The sequence below is a fragment of the Tamandua tetradactyla genome, chromosome X, assembly GCF_023851605.1.
Source record: "Tamandua tetradactyla isolate mTamTet1 chromosome X, mTamTet1.pri, whole genome shotgun sequence".
NCBI classification, from domain to species: domain Eukaryota; kingdom Metazoa; phylum Chordata; class Mammalia; order Pilosa; family Myrmecophagidae; genus Tamandua; species Tamandua tetradactyla.
This window is the reverse complement of record NC_135353.1, coordinates 141,542,690-141,556,176: the sequence shown is the minus strand read 5'-3', so window position 1 is coordinate 141,556,176 and position 13,487 is coordinate 141,542,690. Positions and strand designations below refer to the sequence as shown.

General features: G+C 36.6%; 1 protein-coding gene and 1 long non-coding RNA gene across 10 annotated transcripts in view; one reads left to right on the top strand and one right to left on the bottom strand.

Annotated features, from left to right (window-relative positions):
• DMD (dystrophin) overlaps positions 1–13,487 on the bottom strand; it is a 2,428,671-nt gene that overhangs the window by 1,130,403 nt on the left and 1,284,781 nt on the right. The window lies entirely within an intron of this gene.
• Positions 10,341–11,695, top strand: LOC143670375 (uncharacterized). Its single transcript, XR_013169341.1, has 2 exons — positions 10,341–10,424; positions 11,482–11,695. It is a non-coding gene; the product is annotated as an uncharacterized LOC143670375 (long non-coding RNA).

Below are 13,487 nucleotides of genomic sequence, written 5' to 3'. Positions count from 1 at the left end.
AAAAAGTCAAAAATTGTGGAATTATAATCTTCTTTTAATCTCCAGTGTCTTGGAGCAGCTAGAAGGAAAAAAGTCTAAAATTGTGGAATAGTAACTCATACCAAACTCTGAAGTCTGTTCTAGAACTAATTCTTATAATATACTTTGAAATTTATTACTTTCTGTATATATGTTATACTTCACAATCAAAGATGTTTTAAAAAAGTTAAAGTACAGGAAACAAGTATATAACTAAAGTAACCATGTAAATAACATAGTGAAATTTTATACCAGAATTCATGAGTCATTATTTACAATGACACAGCCATTTTTTGGTTCCTTTCTCCTTCACCTTGTTACTAAATTTCTAGTACAAAATCCAAGTTGTGTGCACAATTCTTAAAGAAAAACTCAAGAAAGTGGTATGTTGAATACTTGGCATGTGATAACAGAAACTCTAATGCAGAATATCAGCTATTGGGAATACAGTTAGACTTGGAAGATGAAGGATCATTAAATTTTAGTACATGAAGGCACAGCATTTTCTTATCAATCTCACTTGATCCATCCATTATGTCAAATAACCTGAACATATGCTAATGAAAATTATGTTTCACTACTATTACTGCCAGGAAATTAGCAAAATCTTGTCCCTTACTTTGTATATTTATTGAAATGACACTATTAACATTTGTGGAATTAACTTGATGCTGACCTTTGGTGGGGTAGGGTTGGTCACTTTTCACTAAATGAAACTGAACAGAGAATTCCTTCCCAGAATGAGGAGACAGGACTTTGCAAGAAAACCTCCATTGGATTTTCACTACCTAGAGACATGAAATGCATGTCTTAGTCCTGGGAAACAAAAAAAAAAAAAAAAAGAAAAAAAATTTCCCAATAGGACTGGTAAGAGACCTCTTCCATCTAATAATACACACGTGAAAACAAAGCCTGTTACCTGCAACAGTTCTCACTTCCTCTTTCTCTCCCCGTCCTCTAACCCTCAGGTATTGATTTCAAACATTGTTTCAGATATTTGCTTTCCAGAGGAAGAAATGTAAAGGAAGCTCACTTTTAAACTATTTCCATACATTCCAAGGACTACTGCTTTCAGCAGCATGAAATAAGAATGAAAACCAAATAGCTAAAGGTTTCTTTAATGTAGAAAAATCACCCGTGTATGCTAAAAAGGCAGTATAAACAGCAAGTTTTATTTGGTGAGTTTACTTACTAAAGCTAAACTGCCTATTTCTTTTGCCTTTGCCTCCAAACTCCATTATCTTATTAATAATAGAACATTTGCGAGCTAAGTATTTTAAGTTCTATCCATTTGCACTCTTTGATCTAAAGATTTAAACATCATGAGCAGAAATGTTAGCTTGAAAATCATTCAGAGAGCTATTTCACGGAAAACAGTTCATGTTTCTTATATTCTCTAATAGTCACAAGGTTATGCACTAGAAAACTGTTGGCAAATGTCATTGATTAAAGACATATTCTATGACTAAAATGACTTAGAAGTTAAAGCAGAAACATTAACGTGTTGCACATAGTAGGAATCTGATTTATGGCTATTAACAGGGCTGTTGAGGGCAGTTTTCAAACAAGGTATATTTCTCAGTGGTTTTTCTTTGTTTGTGATTATACCCTCAAGAAGACACATGGCCCTATCCAGCCAATAAATGGTTGTATATGTGACTAACCACACTTTGTCCTTTCATGACTGATACAAGTCTCCAAAACCAAAAGGACCAGGAGGCAGTCTATACAGAGGATAGGTGTAAAAACCTAAATGCATCTCTGTAGCTATGCTATGATCTATTTTCTGGCTATGCACAGAATCCTGCAAAATTGGAACTGGAAATAATTCTGGTGCTTTTAAACCCAAACTATAATTTCTTTAGTAACATTTGAAATAGTACAGTTGTAAAAGTTCTAGCTTTCCTAATTCCCTAAATTTCCCACAGGTGTTTCCCTATTAAGAAAGAAAACAAAACAAAAGGTTTCACAATTTGCGATCCTTCGTCTTCTCAGCAAAGGAAGGATTTTCACATAATATCACTGGCCGTATTTGCCTGTGTTCTTCACACTAAAAATACTTCACGCCTTTCTCTTGTCTCCCTTAAACTTTTTTTGTCTTCTTTCTTTTCTTTTTCTTTTTTTTTTTTTTACATTTCAAAGGCACGTTTTTTCATTCTTTCATCTGGTCTAGTCTTCTAGATCTCTAATCACTCTTATTATCTTTTATGTTACCACTCCAAATACAAATTATATGCATGTGGCAAAGCACTCTGATCATGGGGCAAAATTAACTGAGTAAACCTTGTCTTAATTCATCTCTAGTGAGAGCTATCTTTTACTTCTGGTTTCTCTGGGGAAATCTCCAGAATTGTGCTTTGAATCTTCTAGAACTCTAGCCAACATTGTTTGTGATCCAACAAAGGAAAAGTAGCCTTAGGGATACTGTGATCAAAGAAAAGTAACCACAATCTTTACCTCTGAAGCTAAAATACCATGGATCATTTACAGAGGCCTTGGAATAAACTTGGCACAAAATAAAATTGTCTTAAATTTATCCTTTGAGAAATGATCGCAAATCATCTCATTACTGGTGAGAGAAAATACAATTTCAAGTATTTTACATCATTCAAGAAATTGGTTTAAGCAGAACTGTTTAGTATGCATCATTTTTAATTGGTAGTTCTAATTGTGTCATTAACTGATGTGAACCCCCCACTTAAAAAAAAAAGGTAGGTAGGTCCTTTATAAAATTGTAAGGTACATTCAATAGTTCAATGAGCTAACCAAAGTTTAGTACATACAAATGACAAAGGTAAACATCAGAAAGCGATTAAGCAAACAGCCAATGAAGAAGAATCAGAGAGACAAAACCATACAAGCAGCGGAATGCAAAACCTTGGGATTCAGAGAGGTGTGGGGATCAAAGCAGCAGTGCGAATAAGCAGAAGAGTAAAACAGCTGGATGGGAAATGGCAGCAGTTCTAATTTAGTGGAATAATGCCTTCCCCACCACCACAGCAGATGCTGTTGGAGCCTCCCCCATTCTCTTGGGCTCTGACACTCCAGCATGCCCTGGCTCATGTCCAATAGCTGGTAACTTCAGGTCTTAATCCAAGGGCTCTTTTTGGAGCACAGGAAGATGCTATGCCCAAATGCAGGGCAGGCTGGAAGTACCCACAAAGAGGAATTTTATATCCTGACCCGAGAAGCTTTCAGAAAATGATCAGCGGGGGGAAATATTATTCAGCCCCATAAAGGAATAAAGTCCTGATGCATGCGACAACACCTTGTGGGCATTAGGTTAGGTGAAATAAGCCAGATGCAGAAGGACAAAAATTGTATGAGCTCACTGATAGGAACTATTATAATAAGCAAACTCATAGAGCTAGAATGTAGGGTACCAGGGGAGAGATTGGGGGTAGACAATAGGGAATTGATGCTTAATTTGTGCCTAATTTCTACTTAGGTTGATGGTGGAGTTTTGGAAATAGATGATGGTGATGGCAGCACATTATTGTGAGAGTCATTAACAGTACTGAATTATACAGGCAAATGTGGTTAAAGTGGAAATTCTAGGCGTGTATGTTACTAGAATAAAAATTAAAAGATGAAACATAGGACTGAACAGCACAGTGTGTTATTGTAGACAATGGGTTATAGTTAATAGTACAAATACAAGAATATTCTTTCATGAATTATAACAAATGCACAACACTACTACAAGGTTTTAATGATGTGAAAAATATACCTAATGTAGAATGCAGACTATAGTTAAGTTATTTGTGCTGTTAAAAAAATAAAAAGCACAGTTATAAAATAGTGCTATCATCAATTGTAACAAATATTCCACACCAATGCAAAGTGTTGGTGGTGGGGTGGTATATGGGAATCCTGTATTTTATGCATGATTGTTCAGTAAACCCAAAGCTTATTTAATTAAAAAAAATTAAAAACTAGACAAATACGATGAATGGGAATTTGCGTATAAACTTCACAGCTCCCTTTCTCCTTGGGCACCTCTGAGAGACATGCTTATGTTTTCCCAGACTTTTTCCATGGAATTAAATGTTAGTCCACCACACTGGTGGCTGGCTTGATAATATACTCTACTCTTTACAGGCTGCCTTGTTTTCCCTGTCTCACACCCCCACTCCTCTACCGCAGCTTCCTGGTATCACCTCTAAGATAAACTAAATAAATTAAATAAAACAAATCCTTGTCTCAGGATTTGCTTTGGGGGAACCCAAACCAAAAGACTCTTAACTCAAGAGTTTTTATTTTCAAGACCAAAATCAGTCCTTAGTAATAACCAGTCTGAGCATGTAGATTGAATTAAGGAAAAGCATTTAGCTGGACTGGACAATCCATTCAAGCTTTCAACAAATTTAGTATGCACTTTTTTTGAGCTAGAGAGTAAATATAATGGGATACATAAAGACCTACTGGAAGGAGAGAGAGTACCAGGAAAATCATTAAATATACACTAATAGCAGGGCTCAAATGGTAGACCTTGAAGAAACTTGAATTTCTTGATACAAATAATTACCAAAATAATCTCCAAGCACTAGATTCTACAAATAAGTAACTACCAGGTGCTTTCATAGAACCCAAAACAGATTTTTGTTTTGTTTTTCTCATAATCTTGAGCCGCTGAAATAAAAATCTGATGGAGTCCTTTCTTTGACATTGAATTCTGTAGATTTGTTTAGTTGTAAAAAAAAAAAAAAAGCCCTTCCCATTTTGGAGATGTTGGCTTGGATTACAATATGCTTTATTATGTGGATTGGAAACCTACTTATTTACCATGGCTAGACAGAGACTCCTTCTTACTTTGTCATGCAGCTGCTTGTTTTTAAACAAATTTTGCCAAGAGACATAAACCAGATGGCCTTCTTCAAGGGTATAGTGTGAGAGTGATAGTCAGCTTATGGTAGTTTCAAGCAGCAGACAGCTGGGTATGGAAAGTCATGATGCTATTTGGAAATCCAACTCCAAGTGTGCTGAAGCACTAGGAGACGCTGAAGTCAGTAAATAAAACTGTGACTTCAAGTTCGTTTCAATGCTTCATTTTTTCCCAGAGAATACTTTAATATCATACTTCATAAAATCACATCGGTTTTTGTCGTTGTGTGTGTGTGCATGTGTGTTTTTAAATAAAAGTATCCCAACACATTGGATTAGACACAAAGTTTGTGGATAAATGGATTCCTACTACATTTGCAAGTCAGTTCAGCAAACTGTAAATTGGGCTTCCTCAGAGAGCCATATGTATTATATCCAAAATGGTTTATATGAAACTGTAATATTCTACTAAGGTATGGTGGTATTTTAAATTGTTGTTCCCCATTCTTTTCTGTAGCAGTATTACACATCCATACCCTTGACATGGCCTCACTGCAGGCAGACTGTACTTTTTCTGCCTCTTTACTTTAGGTTTGCCATGTGACTTGTTTGGCTATTGGGCGTGGATGGGTGAGATTGTGGGCCATTCCAAGCGGAGGTCTCAAGAAGCATCATGTATTTCTGCTTCCTTTCTGGTAGCTTCTAAACTCTGTCATGGAAGAATATGCCCCAAGCAGCCAGTGCCTCTCCAACCTGGGCTCTAGAATGAACCAGCTGGATCAGACCTACTCAGTTAATCCACAGCCCTACAGCATGCGGCAAAGTTAACTCAGAGTAGCCCTGTGAGCATAAGTACATATTGCTACTTGGAGGTGTGTTTGTTACACAGCATTATTGTTGAAGTAGCTGACCAATACTCTCAGACTTTGCTAAGGGTCCATAGGACAGATACCTATATAGGGTTGCTCCTATATTCCTGGGAGATAGGGGGAAAAGGGTGAGACAAATATAAGAGTTGGCATCTGTGTCCTCATCTTGGTGCTACTAATTTATGAAAGGTTCCTAAATGCAAGCAGCCCATAAAGACTACAGAATTATATCTTGGTTTACCCCAGAATTCTTCAAAACAAAGGACATCTAATACCCATTCCGGGTTTCAAGTGATAGGTTACATCCTTGAAATTTTCAGAAAGGCATAAATGAAAGTTAAGAAAAAGATAAAGCGCTTCAAGAGAAATTAAACATTCAAAATTCACTTTTTGTGAAAAAGTACCATAGTTTAATTTTATTCAAATATCCAAATTATTCAAATGTTCAGAAAATATTCATGTAAATAATCATTTATTTCTGTAAGTAACTTACCATTCTAGGAAACCACATAAAGTATTTTACATTTTGGAATTTCAGGCAGAAATCTCTCAAAAACCATATCTCTGACTTCTAATAGATGGTTTTCCTTTGAAAATTGATGTTTTCAAGAGAAATTTAAGACTGTCCATGGATAAACTAAAACTAATAAGAGAATAAGTCTTGTGAAAAAAATTGTTTTACAGGCAAGATTTTACAATTTTCAGAGGGAACAGATTTTTTTTTTTTTTTTCTGCCTGGGCAGGCACCAGGAATTGAACCTGGGTCTCTGGCATGGCAGGTGAGAATTCTGCCACTGAACCACTGCTGCACCACCCAGAACAGATTTTTTTAAGTGCAAAGATTTTATAAAGGCAAAGAAAAGAATCCCAGAATACAAACTAAAACAAACGAACCAATAAAAAATTGAAGAAAAGAAAAAAATAAAACAAATGAACCAACAAGCAACCTTCTACCAGAAAGTTATATTGATCTGAGTAGTTAATGGGCATACTTTTCTCTTTGAGAGATTGTTTATGTTTCTCAGACACCATAATTAAAAGAGCATATTGGAGATGCAGATTATTTCAGATATTGTTAAATGTATGCCTAAGAGTCATCATTTGAACTTTTTACAGAAAATGTAAGTGAATATAGGGAAATTTACCCTGCATTAATATGGTGTTGAATAAACTATACTGGGAATTAACCTCTTGATAAACAATGAGTTTTTCAAGAACCTTATTAATTCTAAAAGATTACAATTTTTTAATCAACAGTTTATCAGTAATTTTATATTATCGTTAAATATAAAATATGAAAATGTATTGTCCTATTTCTGTGGGAATAATACTGTATTTGGGTTTGGAGTGGCAGAAGGCACATGGCACAGTTATTGCCCTGTAAGGACAGAAACTCTACAGAGTGCTATAGAGTGACACACAACCATGTAACACATGTAAGAGTGTGAGAAGTTCCTATAAGAGACGCACATGAACAAAGAGTTCTAGAAGCACAGAGACTGGAGACCAGTTGGCTGAGACCAGGCCAGGATGCCAAGTAGTGATATGTGTGCTGAATCCTCAACAACAAGTAAGGTTTTGACCACCAAAGAACAAGGTATGGCTTTGTTCAGCTCTTAGGTAAGCATGGTCCATTTCTTCAACAGATACTTAATATGAAGACACCACCTCCTAAATGTTAAACATCTCTTTAAAACATTGTGGTTTCAGATAATAAGACTGGGTTTTGTTTGTTTGTTTGTTTGTTTGTTTTAAGTCTTTGTCTATTTATGCCTGTTGCTACAACTGAAGAATAAGATCTGGAAGAATAGATGAGATGAGAAGTCTCAGGTGAGATACGATGGAGCAGAGTGTGTGCAGAAAACAAGAGTTCCTAACTTGGGATCAAATACAGACCCTGGCATAATTCTTTCTGCGTGAACTTGGGTCAATTATTCATTCTCTCTAAACCTCAATTTCCTCTCCTGTGTAATAAGATTCTTTTCAAGATAAAATATAATCACCGAGTACCTACCTGGCATGTAAGAGTGGTTAAAAAAAAAAAGTTATTTTATCTTATGCAAAGCCCTTCTCACATTTCCAGAACAGAAAATGTCCTGGGATTTCAAAATATTGTCATAATTTTAGCTTTATGTTTAGATCTTTGTTTTATAGGGGTTACTCTGGGAGTTAGTAACAGGGACTGCTAAGACTTAGCCATGACCCAAAGAGATAAGGAGGATTAGCCCTGTGCGTAAGCAGAAAACATATAACCTAGGATGGCTATGCTGAACAAGTTTTCCATTTCCTTCCTTGGCTAAGCAGGGGCTTTGTTGGAAAGAGAGGACAAGGTCGGGGAAAAAAAAAAAGAGAAATGAGGAATTATGTCTGATGATGTGGAGACATAGAACAGATGGGCACAGAGGGCAATGATGAAAAACTTCTACTTTTTTATTGACAGGATTCAGGAAGCCAGAGTAAGACATTAGCCAAATTAGAGTGTGTAAAATTATGAAAGACAGTAGGGGAAGGAGGTTACCCTGGACAAAACTAACTTTTTTTTCTTAGGTTTGTTTTAAAACAAAATACCATTTTTTCTGCATATGTGTTGAGGACCATTAGTTTCTTCCAATATCCATTAAGCTCTTCTTCCATAATCACATGCCTTTTGGCGGAGTGCATAGCATTCAGGAAGAAACACATTTCCCAGCCTCCCTTGCAGCAGGGTGGAGCTCAGTGACTCATTTCTCGCCGATAAGTATAAACGGAAGTTTAATGTGGCAGCTCCCAGGAAAATTCCAGAAAAGACCATTGGTACGCACCCTTGGCACCCTTTCCCACCTTCCTCCATCTTACAACAGGGGCACGAGGGCCCACCAGGTGGGAACAGCTAGGAAGAAAGCAAGAAGGAGCAGAGCCATCACTCCTGCCTTGCTCACATATTCCCAGGTTTTTCCAGAAGAGAGAAACACTTCTGTCTTATTTAAGACATTGCTACCTTAAGCCTTTCCTATTCTCAGCCAAAACCAAATTCTGTCTGATAAAGTAAAGAGAATTATTGGAGAATTACATCGAGCACAGATTTGCCTTCTAGCAGCTGCTACAAATTTCATCTACTCTACAGAAAGGGAAAAACAAAACAAAACTGAATTTGCAGCATGACAAACCCAAGAAAGCCAACAAACACACAATGGATAAAGTCAAATAGTAACATAGCTCCAAAATAAGGCTGGACCTAGAGACATAAAATCAGTTTCTATCTTAGAGTTTTTTCCCTTTGACAATAATGAAAACAGAAGTTTATTTAGATAACAAACAAGCAAACTATAACCTCTGCTCACTGAAGAGCTAGAATCGGCTTCGTTGAAGAATGGAAATATATGTATACAGCTCTCTGAGGAAGGAAAAATGTCCAATTACGTTGAGAAAAAAGATTCAGGATATTGATCTATGGTTGACTCTGAGATTATGTGAATTTTATATCTAGTCAATTCCTTATCTGAAGCAAGTTTTAAACTAACCTCTATGTGAACTGTCGAGATTTACAAGAATCTGAAAATGTTGACGATATAAGGCAAATGATCCTGTATGAAATGGTGATCATAAAAAGAAAATCACCCTGCAACCACCGAGTGCTTTGAACAAGCAACAAGAATAGACAGAAGATAAACCGATGTGCAGAACCAAACTTCTATTTAATGCATTACAAAAAAAATCCTTTCATTAAATAAAAACAGCAGATTACCTCCATTCAATTCCATCACTACTACTTCGAACTAAGAATTCCAAAGAAATTATAAGCAACAAGGAAATATAAATCAAGTGCTACTTTAGGCATCTAAGTCAAATGGTATACTGTACTGAAAGGTTCATGTTTTGAATAAAGCTTGCAAAAAAACACAATTATGGGATAAAGATATTGCTTGTTGATGTTTGGGTTTGTTTTAATGAGACTGTCTGGGAGTAAGTATGCTAAATTAAATACCTTCTAACAGTAACAATATGCGATTACTCTTTTGCAGTTTAAAGCTTTGCCTCTGGTGGTAAAAAACTCCGCGTAATTGGCACCAACAGTCAAATCTTACATTTCATTCTGGGCTGCGGGGTAGAAACAAAGGCTCCTCTGTTTGGCTCACAATCTGCTCTCTCAGTGGTGTGTAAAGTGCAATGGCTGGCCAGTGAAAGATATTCACAACAGCTAGGGATTAGGTTAGATTGTGCTGAGCCTGAGCAGAAAGCAAAACACTTGAAAAGAACAGCATCAAAGAGGAGGTCACATGCGGGAGGAGGGAAGCCCTAAACTGAAATACCCAAGAGGAAAACCTACATCACTCAGGGAAAGTAGCATCCAGGCCAAGCTTAGTGAAGGAAGATTATAGAAAATCTTCCTTAGTGAAGGGAGATTATAGTTAGTAAGAGACTTGCAAGTCTCTAAAATGAAAGAAACCATCCTTTCTTAAAGTTTAGGATGGTTTATTTTGGGCATATGTGGCATGATGCTGCTGTCAAATTACAGTTTTCATCACCACCATCATCAGATAATATTTATCATCTGGGCACTGTACAAGCAAGCAAAATTGACGTGGTTTCTGATATTTAGGAACCGATGCAATAAATCAGACACATCGATGTAGATGGATATAGGGGAGTGGACAGTGAACAAGATGTTACACTCGAGGAAAACGTGAAGATTAAGGATAAACTTTCAGATATTTCCAGCGTTCAGGTGAACTGGTGAGTATGCCCGTGTCTCTGGTATGAGACTGTTTCCTGCCACATCGGTAGAGATAAAGCCTCTATTATTTCCTTTACATCAATAGCTAAACGAAGCATTACTCTTAAAAAATGAAGTCTACCAAATCACTGATGCAATAAAGATTTTCAAAATGGTCTTGATGGTGAGTTCCAAATCAGAAACCTTCTGCATGTACCATGGTCTCAACAGTGTACAATGTACAGGCCGTAGAGAAAAGTTCACTTCTTTTTCAATCTAAACACCTCTTCTTCTACATCATTCCCTTAACTGAATGAATGCATGGGAATCCTTTTTTCCAGTCTGGTATACACTGGGATATAAACAACTTTCCTGTGCTCAGGATTCTTTGTGTTTTTAGTTTCATCTTCTAATGCCTTAACATTTTAATTCTACCAAGCTCAGAAACCAATAGTAGAATCATGTTTTGGCACATATATGTATACCTTGGTGGTGGTGGGGGGGGGGTGGCGGAATGGAGGTCTAGTCCTACATGAAAATCTTCAAACTTATTGACGAATTCTAAGACTGCACTGTTAATCTTTCCTGAGTTGTCAGCACCCTGCATGTGCTTATCATGTATCTTTCCAACTACATATGGCATTGTGACAAATAGAAGAGGCTGCTTAATGCTGCTATAGCTGAATGTCTCATTTAGGAGCAAACAATTCTGGAATGGCTCCCAGATTATGCATCTGTCCCTCTAGCTTCTACTTTTGAGGATAAAATTGTTTGGTGATGACATGAGGATCGGGATATTATTCTTTCCCTCTGTGGGTAGTGTTGAGTTGTTCTCCTCACACTGAAAATGAGGGGAAAATATTTATTTAATGTCTCAGTAGGAAAAATTACCACTAAGTTATCAAATGCTCAGGAGACGTCTGCCTTAGGAGTGGGCTTGCCGAATTACAGGCTTGTTCCCTAGAGTCTGAATACAGAGATGATTAAGGCATTTTCTCTTCAACTCAGATTTCTTTGGGTTCTACGCCTGCTTTTTCTCTTTTCATTTCTTTTATTGTCTCATTTTCCTTCATGCAGTACAAATGGCAGCTAGAGTCTGTGAGTGCTGTAATGCTGTGGACTCAGCACCAAGGGGCCTAAACAGTGGAGAAATCCTTGGGGAGACAACTTCCTGCTATTCCACCTCCAGAATCCTGTTGATTTGAGGCAGCATGGTTCCAGAACGATGGTGGAAACTTCACAAAAGACTTCCACCGCAGTAGTGGTGCCTACAGACTCATCTGAGAGACGGTACTGGTCAATGATAAAATGTTCAGAAGTCTATGGTGAAATGTCAAAATTAGATCAATTCAGTATGCTTTTCCTGAAGCTGCACCTTCCTTTTTAAATTCTGAGATTAGGTCTCTTATACACTTTAAAAAAACACGCTTACTGATTTTTTAAAAAAATTGACAGGTAAATTCCATTCAAGTACTGTGTGTAAACAGGGAAGTATGCACATCACAAATGCACAGTTCCATGAACCTTCTTAAAGTTACACACAGCATATAGATGCAACCAGCATCCAGATCAAGAAACAAAACTTCATCTAAAACCCCAGAAACCTGTTCCTGTCCCTGCCAATCACAACTCCCCACAAAAGTGACTGCCATGTAACCTCTAGCCTACAACGTGCTGGGTTATGAGTTCTATAAAAGTAGTTTCCTATCACATGTATTCTTTGGGTCTATCATATTTTGTCCAATCTTGTGTTTGTGGGATTCTCATCCTATTTTTTTCATTTGTTAAAATATTGTTTATTTTATGAAACATCGTTGGTAATGTAATTTGAATTTTTCAAAGACCTTAAGCTGTTTGTCCCATTTTTTTATGAAAATTGTTTTCTGTCCTATGAATTCAATATCACAGGAATCACTAGTCTTGGGTTTACGTACATCTATGGATGGGTGAACTACCCCAGAATATCCGACTAAATGGAATCCCAGTGAGGAATACCTTCTTGAAATCAGACCAGAAACTTGTTGTTATATAATAATGCCATCTTATGGTAGCCTAGGAACTGCTTTCATTTTTATTATCTCATTGAACTGTACCAGCACTTTAGGATTAGGCAGTAATTACATGAAACTGGAGCAGATTCATTAATAGCTCAAGGGATAGTAAAGACTGTATCAGAAAGAACTTAAAGACAGGGTAGCAGGCACTTAGTAGGCCTTCTGTATGTGCTTGAAAAAGGAAGGGACTCGGTTTCTCTGATACTAGGTATAGATCTTACATCTTTCTTTAATTTCACGTGTTTTCTGTAGGCATCATTTATGGGCAGTGAGCATCTTTTGTTATCTACCCAGAACAGACTGAAATCAGAATTCCGCAGTAATGTTAATTTTCCCATAAATTTAAATATTTATCTTCCGTATATGTATATCTATCCATAAATTGACGGGGATTCACATATTTCATGTTTGCTGTGAGCAACTAGAATACCCACGGGAAGAAGGCATTTAAAATTTTGATGGTTTGTAACTTTTTAAAAAAATTCTTATTCTAGTAACAAAGACAACCTAAAATTTCCCCCTTTTAAACATAATTCGCATATATAATTCAGTGCTGTTAGTTATGTTCACAATGTTGTGTGACCATCACACACATGCATTCTTTCCCTTCATTTTGTTAATGTGATGTATTGATTGTTGTATCGTGAATCGTCCTTGCGCACCTGGGATAAATTCTACTTGATTGTGATGTATAATTCATTTAATGTGTTGTTGGATTTGGTTTGCTACTATATATATTTTTTTTTTTTGAGATTTTTGCATCTATATGAGAGATACTGGTCTGTAATTTTCGGGTCTTATGGTATCATTATTTGGCTTTGGTATAAAAGGTGATGTTGGTGTTGTAGAATGAGTTGGGTAGTGTTGCCTCCTGTTCAACTCCTTGGCAGAGTTTGAGCAGGACCAACATTAATTCTTCTTGAATGTTGTATAAAATTTCCCTCTGAAGATATCTGGTCCTGGGTTTTTCTTCAGTGGGAGATTACTTATTTATTTATTTTTAACTCTGTGGATTCTTTAATTTAAGTT